Source organism: Scyliorhinus canicula, chromosome 7, assembly GCF_902713615.1.
Source record: "Scyliorhinus canicula chromosome 7, sScyCan1.1, whole genome shotgun sequence".
In the NCBI taxonomy this organism is placed as follows: Eukaryota; Metazoa; Chordata; class Chondrichthyes; order Carcharhiniformes; family Scyliorhinidae; genus Scyliorhinus; species Scyliorhinus canicula.
Window position 1 is genome coordinate 164,423,935 of NC_052152.1, and position 26,869 is coordinate 164,450,803.

Genomic DNA, 26,869 nt, shown 5'->3' on the forward strand with positions numbered 1-26,869 from the left:
AAAGAACATAGCATAGTTGGTGAAATGGGCAGGCAAGCGGCAGAGAACGTCATTCACCTGAGGAAGGAGCAGTGCTCCGAAAGCTCGTGTTTGAAACAAACCTGTTGGACTTTAACCTGGTATTGTAAGACTTCTTACTGTAAACAGTCCAGACTTCATCAACAGGGGCAAAGAGTACATAAGCAAGCAGGTGTGTTAAACCTGTATAAAACATTGGTTTGGCCTCAACTGGAGTATTTTATCCAGTTCTGGGTGCCACACTTTAGAAAAGATGTGACGGCAATAGAGGATGTGGCTAAAAGATTTACGAGAATGGTTTCAGCGTCTCTCCACGCATCTTCTCTACCTTTGTAGCAGCACACTCCGTGTTCTTCGCCCGATATCTATGTCTATGTATTTACATTGTGTATTTATTTGTGTCCTATGTTTTTCATGTATGGAACAATCTGCCTGGACATTATGCAGAATAATACTTTTCACTGTACCTCGGTACACGTGGCAATAAATCTAAATCTAAATGTAAACTGGAGAAATTGGGACTGTATTCCTTGGAGAAGTAAAGATTGAGAGGAGATCTGATCAAAGTTTTCAAAATCATGAAGGCTGTGGACAGAGTAGCTAAAGAGAAACTGTTTCCACCGGTGGACAGGTAGAGAACTAGAAGTCACAGATTTAAGGTAATTGACAAAAGTAGCGATGGAGACATTAGAAGAAACCTTTTCGTGCAGCAAATGGTTAAGATTTGGATAGTGCTGCCTGAGAACATGGTGGAGATAGGGTCAATCAAGACATTCAAGATAAAATTGTATTAATATCTGAGAAGGATTACAGGGAGAAGGCAGGGGAATGGTACTAAGTGAATTTTTCATTCAAAGAACTGGCACAGCTATCATGAGGTGAATGGCCTCCTTCTGTGCTTTAACAATTTACGATTCTGTCACTATGATTTTTCTCTATTGGAAAATTGCATGTGAAAAAATGTGCAGTTCCGGTGAATATAAGGGTCAAGGTACTTTCAAAGCACAGGTCCCGATAATGAATCTCTGCAAAAAGAATAGATCAACATTACAATAGAGCACCTAACAGTGGCATTTGAAGGTGAAAATATTTTTCGCTTACCTTTCAAAATGTTATAAGCTCCTCAGCAGGCTTTCCACTTTCTACACAAACTCTCAAATCCTTTAATTGGCTTCCAAAACCCCAAACGCACTCCAAAGTTAAAATGGTACATCATGGAAATCCATACGACCATAATGTGTAGGAGCAGAATTAGACCATTCAACCCATCGAATCTGCTCTGCCATTCAATGAGGCCATGGCTGTTCTAAAGCAATAATCCTCAACTCCGTTTTCCTGCCTTATCCCCATAACCATTGGTCCCTTTTCTGATTAAAAATTGGTCTATCTCAGCTTTGAACCGACCTAGCAACCCAACCTCCAAAGCCCTCTGCAGTAAATAATTCCACAGATTGACTATCCTCTGAGAGACAAAATTCCTCCTCATCTCTATCTTAAATGGGCAACCCCTTATTCTGACATTATGCCCTCCAGTCCTAGATTCTCACACAAGAGGAAACAATCTCTCAAAATCTACCCTGTCAAGCCCTCTGAGAATTCAGGGACGGGATTCTCCCGTACCCGGCAGGGCGGGGGGTCTCGGCGGAACGGAGTGGCGTGAACCACTCCGGCCTCGGGCCGCCCCAATGGGGCGGAATCCTCCGCACCTTAAGGGGCTAGGCCTGCCCCAGAGTGGTTGGTGCCCCGCCGGCCGGCAGGATGAGGGTCTGACGCCACGCCAAACGGCGCCGGAGGACCTCCGCTAGCCGGCGCAAGTCGGCACATGCACGGGAACGCCAGCGCGTGCTGTCATCATCCCCGCGCATGCGCGGGATGGTTGGTCTCTGCATCAGCCATCGTGGAGGACCACAATGGCCGATGAGGAGTAATAGAGTGCCCCCACGGCACAGGCCTGCCCGTGGATCGGTGGGTCCTGACTGCTGGCCAGGCCACCGTAGGGGCACCTCCAGCGGCAGGATCCCCCCGCGATCCCCCAGGAACCCCGGAGCCCGCCCGCACCACCAGGTCCCCCCGGTAAGGGACCTACTCTGATTTACGCCGGCGGGACCGGCTACAGGCGGGTGGGACTTCGGCCCCGGCGCCCATTGAGTCGCGCTTGACCCCGCCATTCTCTGAGGCGGGCGGAGCGACTCACCCCGGGCCAGTTTTTGGGGGGCGGGAGAATTGGGAGGATGGCAGGGGCGGGATTCATGCCGACCCCGGTGATTCTCCCACCCAGCAGGGGGGGTTGGAGAATCCCGCCCCAGATGTCTCAATAAGATTGCCTCCCAAACTTTGTTGTACTGTATGGCACCCGAGATTAGATTGGTAAAATCAATCAGAGCTGGGCTTATAACTAAGTAAAATTTATTAAGGGCCAACACGCAGCCCAGGTACACCTTTTACCCTTTTCATGTTAGCAATGAGCTGACTCTCTTACCAACTCTTCCCTAGCATCTAGTATTAGATGTTAATAACCAAAGCTCTGTATATGTCTGACGATACCATGGTATGGCTGAGTACCATAATCTTCACGGTACTCTTAATAGCTACACAGTTCACACTTTTACCTGCACCGTAAAACATCAGGAGACAGTCATTCAGCTTTGGTGGAGGGCCAGAATGGGTGATGATGCACTGGACACTTGATCTACATGGTGCCTGACTTTTTTCTCAAAAGACTTCATGGAAAGGAAAGTCTGGTGTGACATATGAGAGGCAGTCAATACATATTCATCAGTTGTGTTCATCTGCAAAAATTGAATTCCACCCCATATAATCTTTGTCGAATAAAAACGGATCAGTGATTGAACTTCACACAGTCAAGTTACAACGTTACAGGTTCTTTGGATAAACGTGTCACTTATTTGGCTCCAACAAATCCAGTTGTAAGTTTAGCGTAGTATTATTTAAGAGAAAATAAATGAAAAGCCTGTTTTCACGTTATGAGGTTGCAGCCTCATTTGTGCTGCCAGTCGGAGGTCAGATCAGAACCAAAATGTGCTTAAAACTAATCGAATTGTCAATATAAACACCATGGCATGAGTGCTGAATCAGTCTGGCTAAGGTTAATCATTCTGAGAGTTATTTGGAGGCAATGCAACCTAAGCAGTCACCAGATTAACAATTCCATCTGCTCCTTTGACTGACTGTCCACTCACTTACTCTCCCTTGGTATATTATTCAACAAAGCAAAAGGTAACTTATGCATCAGCACTATTGTCAGAATAATTGGGTACCCATAGAGATCTGGCACTGCACTTAGAGGGACAGGATTCAATTCCTCCCAGATTGATTTGACTACTGAACTCTGAATATAGCACTGGGACTTAATGCAAACCTGCCACAAAATGCTCATGTGCTTATCCGTCACTGAAACGTGTTCAGAATTAAGCAATGTTTAAGAATTTTCAAAGGTTTATTAGGGGTTATCTAAATTGTCACAGCAACATGAAGAACAATTAGTAAGATATTGTTGAAAAGAGATTTGTCGAAGCTTTTCATCCGATACTCATCACAACAGTCACAACAGTGAATACTACAGGAGAAAAGGGTACTTATTGTTTGGCAATTGAACAATGTTTGGCTGAGGCGTTTCCACAGATCACTAGCACCTTCCAAGGACAATTAGGGGTGGAAAATAAATGTTGGCCTGGCCAACAGTGCCCACATCCCCTGAAAGAATAAAAAATATATTCCCGCTCCTGCCATGCATTCAAATAGCTCCAAGCATAGTCACACATTACATCCTCTGTGACTATGGTGCATTATCCTTCCTTATTATTCTTGACATCGCTACTGGCTTTGACATGATCAGTCGTACCATCTTTCTCCCTTGTACTGTTCACTGGGGCTGTCTACTCTTGTCCCTCTGATCATAGTCACTGCATCTCTAGAAATGATTTTTCTTCCTGTCTCTGCACCATTACCTCCAGCATCCGTCAAGGATCTATCTTCGTCCCTACCTTTTTTTTTCATGTGTGAGCGTCCCCTGGGTGACATTATCAGCAGACATGGCTTTCACATACACAATGACTGGATCTACCCTTCAATCACCTCTTTACTCCCAAATCCACTGAGGCTGGCTATCCAGTATTGGATAAGTCACAACATTGAAAACCCAAAATCATCACCTTCACCCCCACCACAAAAACTGATGAATCTGTGCGTTAATTTCCTCAAGTTCATTGTATCAGGCCAAATCTGTTCATTTATAAAGTTAACATCAAATTTAACCAGAATATCTCTTCATTTCATAAGGTTCCTACTTACTCCTCTTATAGCTTAAGTAAGACTTAGGAGGGTGCTCTTTCTGAGGGCAAGTACAGACTCGATGGACCAAATGGTCTCTCTCTGCACTGTCGTGATTCTATGAATTCTATAAATAACATTGCCCACTGGTACCCAAATTCCAACTGAACCACAGTTAAAATTCTCATCCAAGCTTTTGACACCATCAGAGTTGATTATTCCAATGCTCTTATCGAACGACTCCCATTCAAAATCTCTGTGAACTACAGCTCCTTCAAAATTTTGCAATTTGAACCTTAATCCAACTTGAGTTCATTTGACCTTTCATATTTGCACCAAAATGTGCTACTTAGAGCTTCTCATTCTCATATTTGGCTTTTATGGCCTTGCCCTCCCTCTTCACTGTAACAGCCTCCAGCCATGCAAGCCACTACTCAACATCTAAACTCTCCATTCTTTCTGACAGTTGCTTTTTGTGTATCTCCCTCCTTTTAACCCTCCAATGGTGGTCATTATGTTTGATGCCTTAGCCTCATCCCCTAGAATGCAGTTGCCAAAGCCCCCTGTCTCACAACTCAGTCTCTACTTTGAAGGTCTTTCTTACAGCAATGAGGGCGATTTTGAGCCTGTACTCTCCACCTGTGAGAAACTCGACAAGGCTCAAAATCCAGACAGAATCGAAAAATACAATTCTCTCCGGTGAGATTGAATTTTGGAATTTTCACCCTCTCTGACGGAGTTAGTGCCTCCCTGACAGTGCAACTTGTGCCATGGCCGGACCCTAGTGGGAGCCTCAAGGGTGGGAGGGGGATTGGGAGAATTGACATGGGGGGGTGGTGAATATCAGTTGGAGAAGAGCACCGATACCTCCATGATATAGGCTGGGTGGGGGGGCGTTAAATTGCAGCGCTGGTCAGGGGTGCCCTTTAAAAAGAGCACCCCAATGTATTTGGAGCCTGTTCCCGGCTCTAAGAGGTCCCGTCCCACCAGAGAGACAGTGTACACCACAGCCACTCATTTCTTTGGCCAAGAGGCCATCCTACGGTATTTGCACTGTTTTTCTCACTGGGATTGACACTTTACCATTTGTTGGTAATAATCTGCCCATTATCATTGTCTAAAGCTTTGGCCAAATTTCCTAATGTCCCTTATCCAACTTGCTGTTCACTTCTTTGATTATGCTTCGGTTAACTGCCTTGGGATATTTTTCATTGTTAAAGGTGCTATCTGAATCCAAATTGTTGGTTGATACAAGGCTAAAATCATGGGTCAAGATTTTAAGGTCATGCCACGGCATATCCTCCATCCCCCTTCCACTCCCTGGCCCCTCCCCCCAACCCTGGTGGATGCAGCGGGCCATTTTTGCTGTCTTCTTCGACTGGAATGTATTATACCACCGGGCTGGAGGGACTGTAAACCTTTAGCCTGATATATATAAGTTATGCAATGGCTTCAGTTAAAAGTTATTTAGGACTTGATCCTTAAAAACCTGCTGGCATCTTGTACTTGCAATTCATACACATTCATACACATAACCACAGATCTCATTACAAAACAGCGCCTGGTTGCGATAATGAAATTGAAAATATCCTTTTCTTCCTTATGCAGTGCTGTGTTGTGTCAGAGATTATCGAGTGCAAAATAGACTGAGGTTTGCATCCGATTTACTGAAGCCTGTGTTATCCTACTATTTTGTTTACACCGGGCCACATAAACTAGTTATTAAATTTATATCAGGTAATGCAAGCAAGCAATGGTTTTTAAATTTTTCTTGCAGTGCGATCCGTTTTCTAATGGAAACTGACATCTTGAATGCTGCAGAACCACAAATTAGATTTTGTGGATAAAATCACGGCAGTAGCAAAGGCCATGAATGTGGAGTGATAAAGCAGTTGTAGGGGGGTAGTGGTATTGTCACTGGACTAGTCATCCAGGGTAAAGCTCTGGGGACCCGGGTTTGAATCTCACCACGGCAGACGGTAACATTTGAATTTGTTAAAAAGAATCTGGAATCAAAAAAATAATCTAATGATGACCACAAAGCCATTGTCGATTGTTGCAAAATCGCATCTCGTTCTCTAATGTCGTTTAGAGCAGCAAGTATGCTGTCCTTACGTGGTCTGGTCCATATGTGATTTCAGATCCACAAGCTGACTCTTGAAATGCCACTCAGTTTGAGGGCAATTAGGGATGGGCAACAAATGCTGGCCTTGCCTGCGATGCCTACATCCAATGAAAGATTTTTTAAGAAGCCAGTGTGGGAGAGGGAGATCCAGCAATAGCGGGGGGGGGGGGGGGGGGGGGGGGGGGGATGAAAACAAGTGGAGTGTTATTTAGGGTGAGTTCAGAGGGATGCCTGATACTGTCCAGTTGGGGGAGTGGTCTGGGTCAATAGCAGCACTCAGTGTCAAGTGGGGGGGAGGGGGGGGGGGATAGCAGGGGCTGCTCTGTGTGGGCCTGAGACTAGGGGGTTGGGTAAATCCTTACAGGCCCAAGAGTGGGGTGTTGCGTCAGGCCATGGAGGCCTCAGATTGCGGTGTGAGGGTTGGGTCAGGTACACAGACTCATGCAGGTACGTTTCTAACCAGCTTGAGGAGGAGGAGTAGTGGGGGAGAGGTCTGGGACAGCATGAGGGTTCGTTGGTCCCAACTAGCAGCACTGCAAGTGAGGTTAGGAGAGAATTAGGAGTGGGGGTAGGTGGTCAATTTCCCTAGATTTGGTCACCGTGGCAGATTGGCAACAGCAACAGGGGCAGCAGAAACAACAGCAGAGGTGGCAGAGGAGATAGAGGAAACGGCAAAATCATCGGTGGTGGGGGTGGAAGAGGATGCCAAAGCAACAGATACAGTGTTGGACGTAGATGCTGCGCCAGTCATGGAGGTGAAGGCAGCGGCTGTGGTGGCAGAGAAGGAGGAGGTTGTAACAGCAACTGACGCTACGATTATCGGCAGTATAGAGGGCAACAATGACAGAGGCGACAACAGGAGCGGAGGCAGCAAGGAGAAAATAAGAGACCAGGAGAAGCAAAAAACTGGCTTCACTGTCAGGATCAGAGTAAGATGGTAACTGTGAGTAGTTATCTCGTCCCATGCCATCCCAGGGACTCCCTGCAAGGCTCTGAGTCACAATGTACTGGGCCTCCTGCTCAATTAATGCTATGATCAGTTGAAGACTCTGGCTACAACCCCAGCTTGATTCCACGCATTATTGATTCCAGTACTTATCATCACTGTTGAACACTAATGATTGCCCCCATATATTTAACAAGCTTCGATGGTTTTTGAATGCTTTTGGGATGATTCCTGAAGTAGGAACAAGCAAAAGGAATCATGATATTAAGCAATGGATAATTGAGCATTTTTGATGACAAATGACCACTGTTTCTCCAATCAAACCTCGTTCCAAATTACACCTTTTAATGTCAAATAATGTATTGATCCTTTTGAATGCAATGGAACATAACATCAATGTCAAGGTTTTCTTGCACGGGGCGCTACTGTACCACAAGCAAAATGACCAGTATAAATGTCCCTTAATTAGACCTTTAATTGGTTGACTGTTTCTGGCCAGCAGGAAGCCTAGCTCGTGCCATTTCTATCTCTGGGAAATTTTATGGCTTTGGGGAGCCATCCCAACATGGCTCCCTGGCATTTTACCAGTCCACCTGCCTCCCAGTCTGCCACCCTGGAGCCGGTAAAATCATAGCTGTTACTTCTGATTTCTCTCAACCTCAGATGAAAGTTGCTCTTCCCAACTGGGAAAAAAAGTTTCAACTTGTTCTGCATTAATAAAAAGAAATAATAAATGTAGATTAAAAGGCTCATCACTGAGACAGTACAACATTGTAAAAGTCCAAGGATTGCCAGCTATTATGGTTTTAATTGATGTTCATCATATTTTATGTTGGATCAGGCACTTTGAGCTGATCAAAGTAACTTGGCTGCAGTTCATGCTTTAATTAGCTCTTCATTCCATTCAATGTTCATTATAAGCACAATAAGGTACAAATCATGGACTGAAAGCCACATAACCTTTATCCTAATTAAAAGCGAAGCTAATTTATTAGAACTGCTGCATAATCTTAAGTGTTCAAGCCATTGCATGTGTTTGCCAGTGCTCGCTTTATCACATATTTTATGGAAACCTAAGATTGTGTTACACGGGTGGATTGTAATTGAAGGGTTTAGGTAATATTACAACTTATTAGAATAAAGCGTGAGTGATTTATGACAATTCTTTGAACTTTGAGATTGGACTATTGCCCTCAAACTGCTCCTTAGCATCTAGCTTTATAATTAGAAGTTTTGCATCTAGCGTGCATCTGTTACACTAACACCCATCTGCGAAAGTGGTTGTCACACCTCAGATTGTCACATTTTCATTGTGTCTGTCACACATTCAAATATCAAACACAGAATATATGTGCAAAAGTACTGACTGGGTGAAATAAAACAGCAACGCAAAGCATTGCCGACTCCCTGCAATAATATCACATAGATAGCAAAACAACCAATTTATAACAGCGGATTCTTTGGCCATCTTGGTTTCTCACTGAGCCCAGGGTATACTTCCAAAAGTTACCTTTGTTGGAAAGCAAAAACAGAAAACATTTCACTTCCCGTGACAAAATAACTAAATTACATACATGACTGTTCTGTTGGATTTCACTTCGAGAATACATTGCCACGGAGACCTTACACTTCTTTCAGAGGTCAGTGAGTTTTCGTTACCTTCGATGATTTTCATATTTCAGCTGAACTTTGATGCCCAATTTTTACCTTTAATGAACTACTTTTCAGGAAAGAGCAACTTGTAAGATTATTTTCCTTTTTGATTCTTGATTCCCACCTCATGACCATTTTTAATGTTAAACAACAGAATCCCATCGCAGTGTGGTTTCCAACACCCCCCCAACACCCCATCCCCAGTACATGTGTCCATAATGAGAGCATATTTTGCATGGAACAGCTTTGATATTAATAACTTTTGACATTATTTTCCTTTATTAATTTGCAAGGCCTTTTGCCCGCCCTTCATTTCACTCAGTAAAGATACAGTATGTAATCTGCGTGACTTGACCTCTGTACTATGTTATACATGGTGCATACAAGGTAACACTCTCCCATAATTAGAAAACAGCATAACAAGAAATCCACAGTGAATGATAATGCAGGAAATGCATTAATGCATTTTAAACAGTTCAGACGAATTCCCAAAATTCACTGTTGTGCAGCTGTTGCAGATCTGTTAATGCATTCCCTATGCTTAATCCACTTATGTTATTTTTTCTTTAAAATGGAGTCTTTCTGTCGTTCTTTTGTGAAAACTGAGTGGTTTGTAAACTGAAACCAATAATAAAGTCTGCTTTTCTATAATCCAATTAATCTACCAGCTGGCACTATTTTTGCAGCACAGGAAACCCCTGAGCACCATAGTTGTATCTCTCCAGTTCCGTCACACATTGTTTTGACTGTAAGTCCAAGTTTTTCTTTTTTCCTCCAAGTTTTTGTGAATTGAGTAGCTTTTAATTTAGCCAGTACGTCCAGAATGAATACAGTCAGAATTTTTTGCTGCGTGTATAGTCTAGGTTGTGTAATTCTGGGATCTGTTCTTTGGTCTTGACCAACAGCAGATATTGCATCTTACCCGGAGTATTCAGGTCATTCCAGATCTTAATCTCCAATCACTCACAAAGAGTGGTGAGCTCTTCTACATGGTTATTTATTATTATATACATATTCAGTTCACCATCCAAACCTTTTAATTCTTTGAACTTCTCCACTAGTGCACTATTTACTCCGTCTTCTTTCTCATTTTCTCAGGGCGGCACGGTGGCACAGTGGTTAGCACTGCTGCCTCACGGCGCCAGGGATCCGGGTTCAATTCCGGCCTTAAGTCACTGTCTGTGTGGAGTTTGTACATTCTCCCCGTGTCTGCGTGGGTTTCCTTCGGGTGCTCCGGTTTCCTCCCACAGTCCAAAGAAGTGCAAGTTAGGTGGATTGGCCATGATAAATTGCCCCTTAGTGTCCAGGGATGTGCAGTTTAGGTTATGGGTTTACAGGTATAGGGCGGGATGGACGGGGGAGTGTAAATGGGTAGTTCATTCAAAGGGTCGGTGCAGCTTCAATGGGCCGAATGCTATCATTCGAATGCTATCATGATATTCTCACTCCAAGCTATATCATGAAAATAGCTTTTCTTGATTTTACAATAATTCCCATGGTATTACTGCAACTTTCTCAGCATAAGCCAATTTAAACAAACTCCATTTGACTGGGAAAATGTCTGAAGGGCTGTATCTTGCATTTGTCAAAAAGACATTAAATTCAACCAGCAAGGTAAAGTTCTCCGAAGGAAGTCAAGCATTTGATATGAGTTGCACCATCACATCTGAGTATTTTATAAACAGAAAATGTGTACTGACGCTTATCATTTGGATGTTGTTGCTTTAAATCTTAGCTCATCAGTGGGCGTATTAATTGTTTTCAACTTATTAGAACAACATTTATAGATCGTCTATTTCCATTGCTCATGAGTAATGCGGTCAGTTTCAGTAATGTAATAAAATGAATATATCACTATTTGCTGTGTGAACACTCGGTCATCCTATACGTGTTTTTAGAAGTTTTATTGATTGTGGATGCTGTACTTTGGAAACCTCTATGCAGAATGTTTAGATTTATACATTTTCAACAGTGCAGAAAATATCTGAAAGATTTTGTGATGCAATATCCAGGTCTCCCCTCTTGTCTATTATCCCTAGTTGGCTTGATCTGTTTCCTATACTCGCAGTGACTGGATTCTCTATTTTGCAGACTTAGTCCCCACGCCGGCATGAAAATGGTGGTCTTTACGCCAGGAAAACCTGCGTCAAAAAGCCACCGATTCCCCGTTTTGCTGGGGGCTGGCAGGGAGCCAGTGTGGGGTTGCACAAGAGCACGATGGCGGCCTGCAGCGGCCGTGCTCTGCTCCATGGCGGACTCAGTCCGCAGACCTGGATCGCCAAAGTAGTGCCCCCCAACGGCCGCTCGCGCGCCCCGGACTGCCTGCCAAAGTGCCCCCAGCTCTGAATGAAGCCACCTCCCGCCCGCCGATCGTCTCTCCCCAACTGTGGCGGCCCCAGACTGAGTCCGCAGCCGCCACAAGAGCTTTCTGGACGATATGAGGACATATAACCCATGCAATCGGGATTTAGGCCAGTCAGGACCTGAGCATTGTGGGGCGGGCCTCAGGCAATGGCCTGAGGCGGTGGATAATCAGTGCGCTAGAGTATGCCATTTTTCAGGGGTTGTAGAATTCAGAAACCGACGCCTCTCCCGATTTCGGCGCCCAGTCGCCAAACGCAAGTTCGGCATTGGGGAGTGGAGAATCCAGCCCAATTTTGACGAGGATGTGCTGAATCCCACTGAAGATTAATGTGAATCAGTTATGCACTGCAGATCTTTATTGTTGAACTTGGTCCAATGATGGTTTAATCTGCATTATGGGCATGGTAGTATAGTGACAAGCAATCTAGAGAGCATGAATTAAAATCTTACCAGAGTAAATTGTGAAATTGAATTAAATATGTGTTAATATGTGGCTTAATGCTAGAATAAAAGTAGATTATTACAAAATATCCAACTGATTCTCTACTGTCCATCTGAGAAGAGAACTTGCACCCTCTACTTCGTCTATTCTGGCCCATGTCTGACCTTAATCTCACACTATGTACCTGACTAATGTGCTCAGGTTTGGAATGGAATAAGTGCTACCTTGCTGCCATTACCTCATCCCACAGTCAAATTTTCTTTTGACATTTTTTCAGATTCTTTCAGTTTCAGCAACAAAAATATTTACAGGCCATTCAATTTATTAAATGCACACCCTACTGTTTTTTAAAACCTGTAATTCTCCCCCATCTCAATTGTTTCAGACACAAATAACATGCCAGTGACTGATGGAAATGAGTCTATGACAGGTGAGGACCTTGAGATGACTGTTATCACTAAGGGGGTAGTGATAGGCAAGCTAATGGGGTTAAAGGTAGACAAGTCTCCTGGCCCTGATGGAATGCATCCTAGAGTCATAAAGAGATGGCTAGGGAAATTGCCCCGCACGAGTGATAATTTACCAAAATTCACTAGACTCTGGAGTGGTCCCAGCAGATTGGAAATTAGCAAACGTGACACCACTGTTTAAAAAGAAAGGTAGGCAGAAAGCGGGTAATTATAGGCCAGTTAGCTTAACTTCGGTAGTAGGGAAGATGCTGGAATCTATCATCAAGGAAGAAATAGCGAGGCATCTGGATGGAAATTGTCCCATTGGACAGATGCAGCATGTGATCATAAAGGGCATGTCGTGCCTAAATAATTTAGTGGAATTTTTTGAGGACATTACCAGTGCGATAAACAATGGGGAGCCAATGGATGTGGTATATCTGGATTTCCAGAAAGCCTTTGACAAGGTGCCACACAAAAGGTTGCTGCATAAGACAAGGACGCATGGCGTTAAGGGTAAAGTAGTAGCATGGATAGAGGATTGGTTAATTAATAGAAAGCAAATGGTAGGAATTAATGGGCGTTTCTCTGGTTGGCAACCAGTAGCTAGTGGTGTCCCTCAGGGATCAGTGTTGGGCCCACAATTGTTCACAATTTACATAGATGATTTGGAGTTGGGGGTCAAGTGTAATGTGTCCAAATTTGCAGACAAGACCAAGATGAGTGGTAAAGCAAAAAGTGCAGAGGATAGTGGAAGTCTGCAGATGGATTTGGATAGTTAAAGTGAAAGGGCTAGGGTTTGGCAGATGGAATACAATGTTGACAAATGTGAGGTTATCCATTTTGGTAGAAATAACAGCAAAAGGGATTATTTAAATGATACAATATGAAAACATGCTGCTGTGTAGAGGGACCTGGGTGACCTAGTGCATGAGTCGCAAAAAGTTGGTTTACAGGTGCCACAGGTGATTACGAAGGCGAATAGAGTTTTGTCCTTCATTGCTAGAGGGATGGAATTTAAGACTAGGGAGGTTATGCTGCAATTGTATAAGGTGTTAGTGAGGCCACACCTGGAGTATTGTGTTCAGTTTTGGTCTCCTTACCTGAGAAAGGACGTACTGGAGCTGGAGGGTGTGCAGAGGAGATTCACTAGGTTAATCCCAGAGTTCAGAGGGTTGGATTACGAGGAGAGGTTGAGTAGACTGGAACTGTACTCGTTGGAATTTAGAAGGATGCGAGGGGATCTTATAGAAACATATAAAATTATGAAGGGAATAGATAGGATAGATGTGGGGAGGTTGTTGCCACTGGCGGGTGAAAGCAGAACTAAAGGGCATAGCCTCAAATAAGGGAAGTAGATTTAGGACTGAGTTTAAGAGGAACTTCTTCACCCAAAGGGGTGTGAATCTATCGAATTCCCTGCCCAGTGAAGCAGTTGAGACTCCTTCATTAAATGTTTTCAAGAAAAAGATATATAGTTTTTTGAAGAATAAAGGATTAAAGGATTATGGTGTTTGGGCAGGAAAGTGGAATTGAGTCCACAAACGATCAGCCCTAATCTCATTGAATGGTGGAGCAGGCTCGAAGGGCCAGATGGTCTACTCCTGCTCCTAGTTCGTATGTTCTTATGTTTTATTCAGTCCCACATGTGGACATTTATTTTCCAAGTTTATGCCCAAAATCTTAAACTGTCTATTTTATTTACAGGTGCCAAGAACCTGCTATAAATTTCCAGTATTTTATATGTTTATTGCAACTGTACAAACCTTTCTGCTGCAGAAAATTGTAAATTAAGTGGTAACTTCAAATAATTGACTTCTCTTTGAAAAACAGTGGTTAATTTCTTTAAAACAGTAATGCTTGGGTTATTATCACAGTGTTTTGTTTTGTCCATCAATAAAAACATAAACTATAATTGTTGAGCGGTCATATATCTGTCTATTAATTGTAAATTGCTAGACTTTTTCCTGTGCAATCGGATGCTGGAATGAAAGGAAATAACAAGCGTCAGGCATAAAGTATTGTCAATTTGTCGGTAAGCTATCATGTATTCCACATTAAAATATTGAGCAGGTAACAATAAGAAACATGTACAAGAGTGTCAGTGAGTGTGTGTGTGCATCTGTGAGAAAACAAATAGGCATTCCACTTTTTCCTTCTAGTTACCTCAATGTAAAATATTGTATCCAATGCATTCAGTGTCCTTTTGTAGAGTAAAGGGTTAACTCTAATAATAGCTATTGAGCAGGAGCTATGTCTGAGGGATGACACTCATTGAGAGAAGACGAGTGAGAAGCACATTAGATATGTCGAAATGTATAACTTTAATGCAAATGAACGTATTTTGAAGAAAATATCATTGCTTCTTGCAAGATTTCTTCTGGAACAGTGGTTTCCAACCTATGACCCATGGACCACTGGTGTCCCGCAAGAGTACTGCAGGTAGGTGTGGGGGGAAAAAAATACAATTACATGTGCCTCATGAGTATCATAATCGCTGTTACATTATTATTTGCAATGTGATGTGGTTCACTAATGTCCTTTCGGGAAGAAAACCTGGTATGGCCTACATGTGACTCCAGATTCACATGGTTGACTCTTAATGCCCTCTGAAATGGTCTAGCAAGTCACTCAGTTGCATAAAACTCCTAAAAATTAAAAGTAATGAAGCCAGACAAACCACCTGGCATCAACCTAGGCACCGGAAATAACAATGGCAAACTTAACTCCATTAACACAGAAAAATACTTATTTCACATCCCCAGTCTAGTTCCAAAATTGAGAAAGATGTCCCACTGTTGCACGTTTTACTTGAGTGTAATACGCGTTTATTGGAGTGTATTAACACACCTCCGTTTAAAGGCCGTGTGCTTAACACTGCTAGGCTCTGTATGTGTAATTTCAGCTCGGGAGTCGCCAGGTGTCGTATATAAACACCTCACAAATATTCCAAGGTCAGGTTCAAAGTAATAAAACTATACACCGATTAGTAAGTTCCAACGATCAATATTTATAATACAAATATAATAAATACGCATGCACACGCTAAAGACTAATACCTATTTCTACTATTAAACGACTAAATACTTATCTAAGTGGGAACCAGCAAGGTCAGGGGACAAGGCCTTTGTTCCTTTCTGGGCTGCACCTTCTGTTCGTTATTAGACGAGTACTGTATAAGTTCACGTAGCGAGCGTCGTTTTGGGACTTACTGAACGATGGCTGGTGCTCAACGGCTGGTGATGGAAGACAGGATCTGGAGACTGGAGTCGAAGTCGAAACAGCAAGCCGGAGCAACAAAACAGACAGGACCATGTGTGGGGGTCTATCTTTATAGTGGTCCCCAATGTCCGTGCCTTTTCGGGGCGGGCTTTACCTTCCATGCATTGATTGGATCAATTCCCAATCGATGTCTCACTAATCCCCCAATCTGAGGGTCCCTTCTCGATGTGTGGGGCGGTCTCTAGGGTCTTTTGAGATGGATACTTCTGGTGCCGTTTTGTCTGGGCCTCCACTTAAAGTATCTATTCAAAACCAAATGTTGCTATTGTGTGTGCCCAGATCTGGATTGCCTCATTAATATGCAAAGCGTTTTGCTATTAACACCTTTGGTTGAGATCTTCCACCTGGCCAGAAACTAGTTTTGCTGCGTGCAGAATGCTAATCAGTCTTTGCAGACTGCTTGTCTTGGCTAAACTGCTTTTTCCCTGCAGTCTTAGCAGTTCTCCATTTTGTTAGCCCAGTGTCCATCTTAGGTGGCTACACCACACACTAGTAAAGCAACAGCTTGACAGCATCAGGGTAGCACCATTGCACAGTGGTTAGCACTGCTGCCTCACAGCGCCAGGGACCCAGCTTCAAGCCTTGGGTGACTGTCTACATGGAGTTTGTATGTTCTTCCCGTGACTGTGTGGGTTTCCTCAGGGTGCTCCGGTTTCCTTTCACAGTCCAAAGATGGGTGTGTTAGATGGGTGGCCATGCTAAATTACCTTTCAGCGTCCAAAAGGATAGGTAGGGTTACAGGGATAGGATGTGGGCATGGACCTAGGTGATAGGCTCTTTCAGAGGCTCAGTGCAGACTCTATGGGCTGAATGGCCTCCTTCTGCACTGTACGGATTCTATCATATTCACAGAATCATACACCATCACCATCCTTGAGTATATCCTGTTCCGCCGGCAAGATAGATCCAGCAGAGGTGGTGACACAGTGGCATACATTCAGGAGGGAGTTGCCCTGGGAGTCCTCAACATCAATTCCAGATCCCATGAAGTCTTATGGCATCAGGTTAAACAAGGGCAAGGAAATTTCCTGATGATTATCACATACCTCACACCCAGCTGATGAATCAGTGCTCCTCCACGTTGAACACCATACCACTTGGAAGAAGCACTGAAGGTAGGACAGAGACTGTATTCTGGGCGGGGGACTCTCAACATCTATCACTAAGAGTGGCTCAGTAGCTTTGAAACAGACTGGGCTAGCCAAGTCCTAAAGGACATAGCTGTTAGACTGGGTCCATGACAGATGGTGAAGGAATCAACTAGAGGGAAAAACATACTTGACCTCATCCTCACCAAACTGCCTACCGCAGATGCGTCTGTTCCTAACAGCATTGGTGGGAGTGACCACCACACAGTCCTTGTGGAACCAAAGACCTATTTTCACATTGAGGATACCCTTCATTGTTTTGTGTGGCTGAATGGGATAGACTTTGAACATATCTAGCAATTCAAGACTAGCATCCATGAGGTGCTGTGGGCTATCAGCAGCAGAATTGTACTCAAACACAATCTGTAAACTCATAGCCTTGCCTATCCTCTACTCTACCATTACCACCAAGCCAGGGAACTATGGTGGCATGACCATTTTAAAGGCAACCTTTCTCAGGTCACGTGACCGGTCAACGTCTATTGCGCAGGAGCACGCAAATCATGACCAATGGGGAAAATGCATGGACCTGGGAGTCAAGGAGTAAATACCTGTATGGTATACCTCAGTGCTTGTATATAATTGAACTTCAACTTTGTTTCCGATAACACTTTTTATCCAATAAGAAACCCCTTCCATGATTCCTCGTGTGAGTACATTGTTGACGAGAGTAAATCGGACAACAATCACAAGACTCGAAATTCATGGGGGAACGTGTTGCATTGGAAATCCCCAAGAAACGGGAAAGCAGGGACGGAACTCGGGGGGTCGGAGAATCGCCCGGGGCCGGCGCTAATCCCGCCCCCGCTGTGTCCCGAATTCTCCGCCCCGCGCCGGTCGGCGGGCCCCCCGCGGTGATTCTCCGGCCCGCGGCTGACAGGCGTCTCCCGCCGGCGTGGTTTAAACCAGCTACCTGACTGGCGGGATTGGCGGCGCTGGTGGGCTCCGGGGTCCTGGGGGGGGGGGGGGGGGGCTTGGGGTGATCTTATGCTAGGGGTTGCCCACACAGTGGCCTAGCCCGCGATTGGGGCCCACCGAACGGCGGGCGGGCCTGTGCCGTGGGAGCACTGTTTTTCTTCCGCCTCCGCCATGGCCTCCTACACTATGGCGGAGGTGGAAGAGACCCCCTCCCCTGCGCATGCGCATGTATGAAGTCAGCAGCCGCTGATGCTCCGGCTCATGCGCGGACTTACGCCGGCCGGTGAAGTCCTTTCGGCCCCGGCTGACGTGGCACCAAAGGCCGTTCACGTCAGCCGGCGGAGTGGGAACCACTCCGGCGTGGGCTTAGGTCCTCAATATGAGAGCTTGGCCACTAAAGGTGCGGAGAATTCCGCAACTTTGGGGCGGCCCGACGCCGGAGTGGTTCACGCCACTCCGACAAACCGGGACCCCACGCCCCGCCGGGTAGGGGAGAATCCCAGCCCAGAGGTCAGTAGGAAAAACAATTAGAGAGAAACAATGGGCAAAATTCTTCGACCCCCCGCAGGGTCGGAGAATCGCCCGGGACCGGCGAAAATCCCCCCCCCGCCCTGGCCGGAATTCTCCGCCACCCGTGAATTGGTGGGGGCAGGAATCGCACCGCACCGATCGGCGTGCCCTCCACGCCGATCGGCGAGCCCCCTGCAGTGATTCCCCGGCCCGTGATGGGCCAAAGTCCTGCCGCTGAGAGGCCGCTCCCACCGCCGTGGTTTAAACCACCTCTGGTGGTGGCGGGATTGGCGGCGCAAGCAGGCCCCCGGGGTCCTAGGGGGGGCGCGGGGCGATCGGACCCCGGGGGGTTCCCCCACAGTGGCCAGGCCCGCGATCGGGGCCCACCAATCGGCGGGTGGGCCAGTGCCGTGGGGGCACTCTTTTTCTTCCGCTACCGCCACGGCCGCCGCCACGGCCTCTGCCATGGTAAAGGCGGAAGAGAACCCCCCCTACTGCGCATGGGCCGGTGGTGATGTTAGCGCCTGCTGACGCACCGGCGCATGCGCAAATCGGTGAAGGCCTTTTGGCAAGCCCCGACGCCGGCCAGCGGGCGTCAAAGGCCGTTGGCGCCGGTTTTGGCGCCAGTCGGCATGGTGCCAACCACTCCGGCGCAGGCCTAGCCCCCAAAGGTGCGGAGAATTCCGCACCTTTGGGGAGGCCCGACGCCCTAGTGGTTGGCACCACTCCGCTACGCCGGGACCCCTCGCCCCGCCGGGTAGGGGAGAATCCCGGCCCATGCCTCTGATAGGGAAACTCGACCCTTTCAAACAGAGGTCAAAGACTAGAGCCAATATATTGAAAACCTCCAGTACTTTTTTACCACAAATGAAATTATGAGGGAAGATAAGTGAAAGGTCATTTTGTTGATGATTTGTGGGCCCCAGACCTACAACATTCCCGGAGGCCACAGGCACAAAATTATTTGACCAGTCGGTGACACCTGTGAAAGTGCACTTCAACCCCAGACCCTCCATTATACTGCAGCGGTATAAATTTAATTTGGCTATTCGGGACCCAAAGAACACAGTTTTTTTTTTTGTTGCCAGACTGCACCAAATGCCACTGCACATTTGTCTCGGTGTTAAGTAACATGCTGTGCGACCGCCTGGTATTTGGCATCAACAATATCAATGCCGAAAGAAAATGTTTAACTGAACTGAAAATATCTTTGGATAAAGCAAGAGAGGTAGTTCAAGCCACTGAATGTGCCGAGAAGGGCACATCTGTGATACAGTGTGTGCAGGAAGGCAAGGTAAATTAGCTTTAGAGTGGAATGTCGGTTCGGCAAGCACCCCGAACGACAGGTACAGAGGAGGCTGCACAGAGATCCCAGGAGTAGGATCGTGGACAGAGGCAAAGAAGAGAAGCGGGCCATCAGCCCCAGGTGTTTGAGTGCTACAGTTGCGGGGGGGAGACCTCCCCCAAGGGATGTGCCATTGCAGAGATTTTGGGCTGGATTCTCTGTTTCAGTGGCTACCCTCAATTCCGGGACTGGTGAAGGGCTAGCAGTGGCGCCAGGTGATACCCCTAACTCCCGTGCTGACAACTGCCAGAGAATGGCCGGGCCCCTGGCCGTGCATGCGCATGGCGACGACCTGCAGCAGTCGCGACATACAAAATGGCACGGACCCGACCCACCATCCGCAACCCCACAGGACACCCCCTGCCCACTCCCTGGCTACCCCCACCAGACCCCCAGCCTTCGCGGAAGCATCTCCAGCCAGTGGCATGGATTCTGGCTGCAGCCGCCATTGCCGGGTTCACGACCACTCAGACAACACATCAACCTTGTGGTCAGAACACGGCCCATTGGGGGCGGAGCATTGTGGGAGGGCTTGCCAGTGACACGCCAACGGCTTTGCAACGGTGTGCGGCGTGTGACACAATGACGCCATTTCGGAGGGGTTGGAGATTCACAAACTTGTGTTAAACCGGCGGCAGTCCCGATTTGGGCATCGGAATGGATTCTCCACCCGATCGTTGATTACGATGTTGGCGTCGAGCAACAGACAATTCTGGCAGCATCTGTAGGGAGAGAAAAGAGCTAACGTTTCGAGTCCGATGACTCTTTGTCAAAGCTGGTGAGACTTTGCCAAAGAGTCATCGGACTTGAAATGTTAGCTCTTTTCTCCTCGTACAGATGCTGCCAGATTTGCTGCGATTTTCCAGCATTTTCCCTTTCGTTTCAGATTCCAGTATCCGCAGTAATTTGCTTTTATATTGCAGCGCCAGACAGGACACACACTGTTTTTAAAAAACACACCACGACTTAAGTGCATAAAGTAGCGAAAACTCCTGATGAGAAATCCTAGATTTACAGGTTAAATATGGGTAATGTAAGCATGACGGCTCCCATAGAAATAGTGAATGGCTGGCCTTTGAGCATGGAGGCTGACGCAGGGATGTCGGCCACAGTGGTGTGTTAACAAACCTTTTTTGTTATAAATTTAGAGTACCTAATTCATTTTTTCCAATTAAAGGGCAATTTAGCGTGGTCAATGCACCTACCCTTCATCTTTGGGTTGTGATGGCGAAACCCACGGAAACACGGGGAGAATGTGCAAACTCCACACAGACAATGACCCAGAGCCGGGATCGAACCTGGGACTTCGGTGTCGTGAGGCACCAATGCTAACCACTGTGCCACCGTGCTGCCCGTGTGTTAACAAACATACATGTTCCTTTGAGGTCCAAGCAGCACAACTGCTAAGTTGACAACATGTACGGGAGAAAACGTAAAGGCCTTAGGTACCACGATGACCGGTGTCGTATCAACAACAGTCAACTCAATTACATATGACCATTGTGGAAGGACAAGGTCCAAGCCCCATGGAGCAAGGTTGGTGATGTTAGATAAAGCAGAACCGGCTAGAAATGTTCAGGACATCAGATGGCATTTTACAAGACGTCCTGTACAAGTATGAAGGCATGGTTCAAAATTAATTTGGTCAAATATGAAAAACAAAGACCAAATTTTATGCGGACCCGGAATTGCACCAAATCTTTTCAGAGCGAGGCCCATCCTGTATGCTTTACACAAGAAAGTCGAGGCCAAGTTAACATGTTTGGAAGCACGAGGCATCATAAAACTGGTACAATTCTCTGAATGGGCAGCCTCTGTTGTCCCTGTCTTAAAACCTGACCGCTTTGTCAAATTTGTGGTGATTGCAAACTTACGATATACCAAATGGCCCAACTCAACAAGTATCCAATACCACGGATAGATGACCCCTGTGCAAAGTTGGCGGGGGGGGGGGGGCCTCACATATACAAAGCTTGACTTAAGCCACACTTATTTGCAACTTGAACTGGACGCGGACTCCAGGAAATTTGCCACCATCAACAAGCACAAGGGACTTTTCCAATATATCAGGTTGCCTTTTGGTATGTCGTCTACTTGCGCAATATTTTAACAGTCAATCCCAAAAGTCATGGTAGACTTCAATGGCGTCTTGGTGACGGGAACGTCACATGAAGAGTGTCGTCTTGCTAGCCTGGAAGAAGTCCTTAAAAGGTTCAGAGTCCCAAGTATCAGACAAAAAGAGAAAAGCACACATTTCAAGTCAGATCAGCTCAGTCAATACCAACTGAGGAAAGATGAACATAGTTGCGAATAGGGAATATTGTTCTGGTGTTCCTGTGTGGAGGAACTACACCCAGCAAGAGAGGCACTGCTGCAGGAGTTGCACATTGCACACCAGGCTAAGGTGAAAATGTTGGCCAGGAGCTACATATGGTGAGTGGATATTGACAAAGATATTGAGAACCTCGTCTATCAGTGTCAGTCACAGCAAACCTTGTCACCTGTGGCTCATCTGCATCCATGGAATGACGTGGCCATTCATGGACAAGGGTACACATTGATCTCACTGGCTCCTTCCTGGGAAGAATGTTCTTGATACTGGTGGACGCACACTCCAAGTGGCTGGACGTTCAAGAAATGGGGTCGACAACCTCAAAGGCCACCATCGAAACCCTGAGGCGCCTTTTCGCCATTCATGGCCTTGTTTAGGTGTTGTTTCTGATAATGGAAGGGATTTTATGGGGGAGGAGTTCCAATGTTTCATGCAGGCTAAAGACGTCCACCACATCTGAATGGTCCCTTATCACCCGGCCTCGAATGGCTTGGCAGTAAGAACAGTGCAAACTTTTAAATTTGCAATGAAAGAACAATCAAGTAAGCCATTACCGTCAAATTGGCTAATTTCCTTCTCTCGGACAATGTCACCCTCACATTACTACTGGGGTCACACCAGCAGAGCCATTACTGGGCCTTCACCTTCATACTCGGTTAGACCAGGTGTTCCCCATTTTCATGGGAAGGGCGAGGCAAGCCCCAAAAAGAAGTATCATGACTCAGTGAAAGGCAACAGGTCGTTTAAAACTGGCAACCTAGTTTTTGTAAGGAACTTTGCATCTGGTCCATCGGGGATACCTGGAAAAATTGTGGCAAAATCTGATCCTGTCCCACACCTGGTGAACTTACATAGGAGATGAGTGTGGAAGCACGTAGACCAGTAAGGAGCAGAGAGGCTGCAGCCCCCATGACTGAACAGGTGGATGTGTTGGGCAGTACCAACAGCCCTGCGGTAGGGCCTGAAGCAAGAGGACCATGGGGAGTTTGGAAGAGGCCCCTCCCACTACTCCTGATGGGATTGGAGAGGCAGGTAGCCAAATGCACCTGTGGGAACCTCATAGCAACCTCCTGTTATTGACGAATACACTGCCTCATTGGCTATGCTACATTGCCCCTTAATTGAAAAAAAAGAATTGGGTACTCTAATTTATATATTTTTAAAATCCAGTCATGGACTGACAAGTGGCAAGTAACATTCACACTACACAAGTTAAGGCAATTACCATTTGCAACAAAAGAGAATCTAACCACCACCCTTTCACATTCAATGCATTATCATTGCTGAATCCCCCACTGCCAATATCCTGGGAGTTACCACTGACCAGGAAGTGAACTGGACCAGCCATATAAATACTGTAGCTACAAGAGAAGGCAAAAGACTATGGATCCTGCAGTGAGCATCTCACTTCCTGACTCCTCAAAGGCTGTCCACCATCAACAAAGCCTAGGTCAGGAGCGTAATGGAATACTCTCCACTTGTCTGGATGAGTGCAGCTCAAGCAACACTCAAGAGGCCTGATACCATCTAGATCAAAGCAGCTCATTTAATTTGAGCCTCTTCACACAGATTCACTCCATCCACCACCATTGCACGGTGGCACCAGTGTGTACCAGTCTGTACATGGTGCACTGCAATTCCTGACCAAGGCTCCTTAGGCAGCACCTTCCAAACTCACAACCACTACCATCTAGAAAGACAAGACCAACAGATACATGGGAATGCCACCACCTGGAATTTCCCCTCCATGCCAAGCACCATCGTGACTTGGAAATATATCGTCATTCTTTCACTGTCAATGTGTCAAATCCTGGAACTCCTTCCCCAACAGCACTGTGGGCGTACCTACACCTCAGGGTCTGCCAAAATTCAAGAATTCAGCTCACCACCACCTTATCAAGGGCAACTAGAGATGGGCGATAAATGCTGTTCTAGTCAGTGAATGAGTGAATGACTTTTTTTTAAAAGATATAAATTGTACTGTCTTGCTGACAATTGTGAGTGTGAGACATTAAAAAGAAAATGTGATCAGAGTGATAGATTGTCAAAGGTGTTAGGGCTGGTTTAGCACAGGGCTAAATAGATGCCTTTCAAAGCAGACCAAGGCAGACCAAGCAGCGCGGGTTCAATTCCCGTACCAGCCTCCCCGAACAGGTGCCGGAATGTGGCGACTAGGGGCTTTTCACAGTAAATTCATTTGAAGTCAACTTGTGACAATAAGTGATTTTTATTTTTCATTTCATGTGAAAACCTCTCTGACTTACAATCTTGGCAGGTTTAATTTTAAGTAAAGCTGTACCAGCAACCAGGAAAGCCTTCTGAAAAGGCACCACCCACCATGTTCCAATGTCTCCACCAGTGTAGGAAGAAGATCCATAGGTGTGAAGAATGCCCTGCCCAAATTGTGCAGTGCCATTGGTGTGGCAATATCCGCCATTTCAAAGTGATTTACTGTTTCAGGGAATCCTGTTTACAAGACAAAAAGAGAAATCTGTTTAAGGAATAAAAATCCAAGCGATTCAAGACCCTGACAACCAGGAAATTACCTTCCTAGGAGAAATAAAGGAAAATAAATACCAGTAGTGGGGTGCTGGTATTCAGATGGATAGACGAGCTGAAGTATCAGTTTATCTGTCGGAGTTTCATCGCTGAATAAAATAATTCATCACCCTTCCTCTACTCAATCCTAAGGTCCAGGAGGCATCAAGCTAAATGTTAACAATCAACTTGATACCACACTAAAGTACAAAGATAGGAAATTTCCTGAAACATTGTACGTTTGTCAGAATCAAGAATACTTTTTGCTGAGCAAAAAATCCGACATGGCTCTGAACTTGCTATAACTTGATCTAAAGCACCCGAATAAGGCAATGGAACGAGAAATCCAAACAATGGCACTGGTAGATGAAAACTTAGACAAACTCCTGAAAATATAATCTTCAACAAACTCATTGCGAACAGTGGATCTGGCACTTACCACTAGAATCAGGAGTCAAAACCTCCGAATCACTTTCATATTGTTTGCCCTGGGAATTTTCTAAAGGACAATGCCCAACATACTGGAGGGCATGGAAGGTGTCATATGCCATATGAGTGATGTTTTGATCTATGGCTCAATAAAAGAAGAACATGACAAATGGGTCAGGGAAGTGTTACTGCAAGAGACTGGCTTGACAACTCAATGAGAAGCGGTTCTCATTGAGAATGAGAATAGGTTGACGATAAAGCTCCTGGGTCATATTATACAAGCAACTCTAATCATTGCAGATTCACAGAAAACAAAAACTTAAAAGAATTATTGCTGCCGAAGAATATCACTGAACGACAAAGGTTTGTGTACGTCATCAACCAACGAGGTAAATTCCTACCTCATGTAGCCCAAATAAATGAACCCCTCAGATATCGCTTGCAGCAAGACCAGGCATGTTTTTTCTTTAATAAAGGGGCTATGTAGCGTGGCAAATCCACCTATCCTGTACATCTTTTTGGGTTGTGGGGGTAAGACCCACGCAGACACGGGGGAAATGTGCAAACTCCACATGGACAGTGGCCCGAGACTGGTATTGAAGCCGGGTCCTCAGCGCAAGACAGGGCATGTTGCTGGACAGAGCATTCTTTGTTCTTATTATTCGGTGATTACTCGCTAACGAGTATTATTGTCCACCTAAGAATCTCCATGTGACAGGTTATGGGTTCTGTGGGTCCTTGCGTGACTGATGAGCCCGATCTTAGTGCTGCATCTTCGACTGTACACTTGGCAGGTGTTTCTGGGAGGTGGGGTCGGTCCTTGGTCTCTAGAGAGCTGGTATTGCTTTCTCAGGCTTCTTTTCTGGGTCTCTTCTTGTCATTGGGTGGACTAAACATTGCCAACTGCGATCCTGAACTTCCCACAATTGAAGTACTGGATGCATCTGCAACAAGACTGGGAGCAGCGATATTCCAGGTTCTAAATGGTGGCATAAGAAGACGTGTTTTGGGTGGGGTTACTGGGTTCATGGGGATAGGGTGGAGGTGTTAACCTTGGGTAGGGTGCTCTTTCCAGGAGCCGGTGCAGACTCGATGGGCCGAATGGCCTCCTTCTGCACTGTAAATTCTATGTAATTCTATGTTTATTATGCATCCATGTCCTTAACCGAGACTGAACAGCGATATGCTATCATAATAAAAGAAGACCTCACAGCGACTTGGACATGTGAGGAATTATTTCATTATATCCTGGAGTTACAGTTTAAGATTGAAACACATTATAAGCCTCTTGTAACCTTGTTGAACACAAAATAAATCACAAGGGGGTGCCCAGGTTCCAGAGATTTTAATTCAGACTCATGAGAAATGCGCTACTACAGAGTAGGTGCAGGATAAATATCAGACTACAGTCAACACTTTGACATTGATACTCGCCAATTATCCAGTATGAGAAGACAAAACTTTAATTGAGTAGTTGGAACATTCATGACCTTAGTTATGCTATCAACAGACCAGAAGCTGTCACATTTAAATGAGACTCCAAGGTAAGATGAAGAGTGCATCCATATTCACATAGACGACCTGGATAGATGACCACAGTACATTCCAAGCAACCGTATCTTGAGGAAATACTTTGAACAATGTCACCACAGTGTCGGAATTGACTTCTTGGTGTATGATGAATGTTTGGTAGTACCTAGAGCTCTCAATTGGGAGGACTTCCAGAAGATTCACCAAGGACATCTTGTTATAACGAAGTATTGAACCAGGACACAACAGTCTGTATATTTAATGCTCTATTGATGAGATGGTCGCTAACTGCATCACCTGTGGCATTCACAGACTAGAGCATAAAAAGCCACTTCTGCCCTCCTCCTTCCCATCCAGGCCTTGGGAATTCCTTGGCCTGGACTTGGTTGAATATAAAGAGAAAATATTATCGTAGCAGTAGGCTATTATTTCTGCTGGATAGAGATGCACAAGCTGCATGGTCTCATCTATGAAGCCATTATTACCTTCTTGAAGATAAGCTGAATGAGGAATATGTACAAGAGGCTGGAGGAGGAAAGGAGCCAGAGGG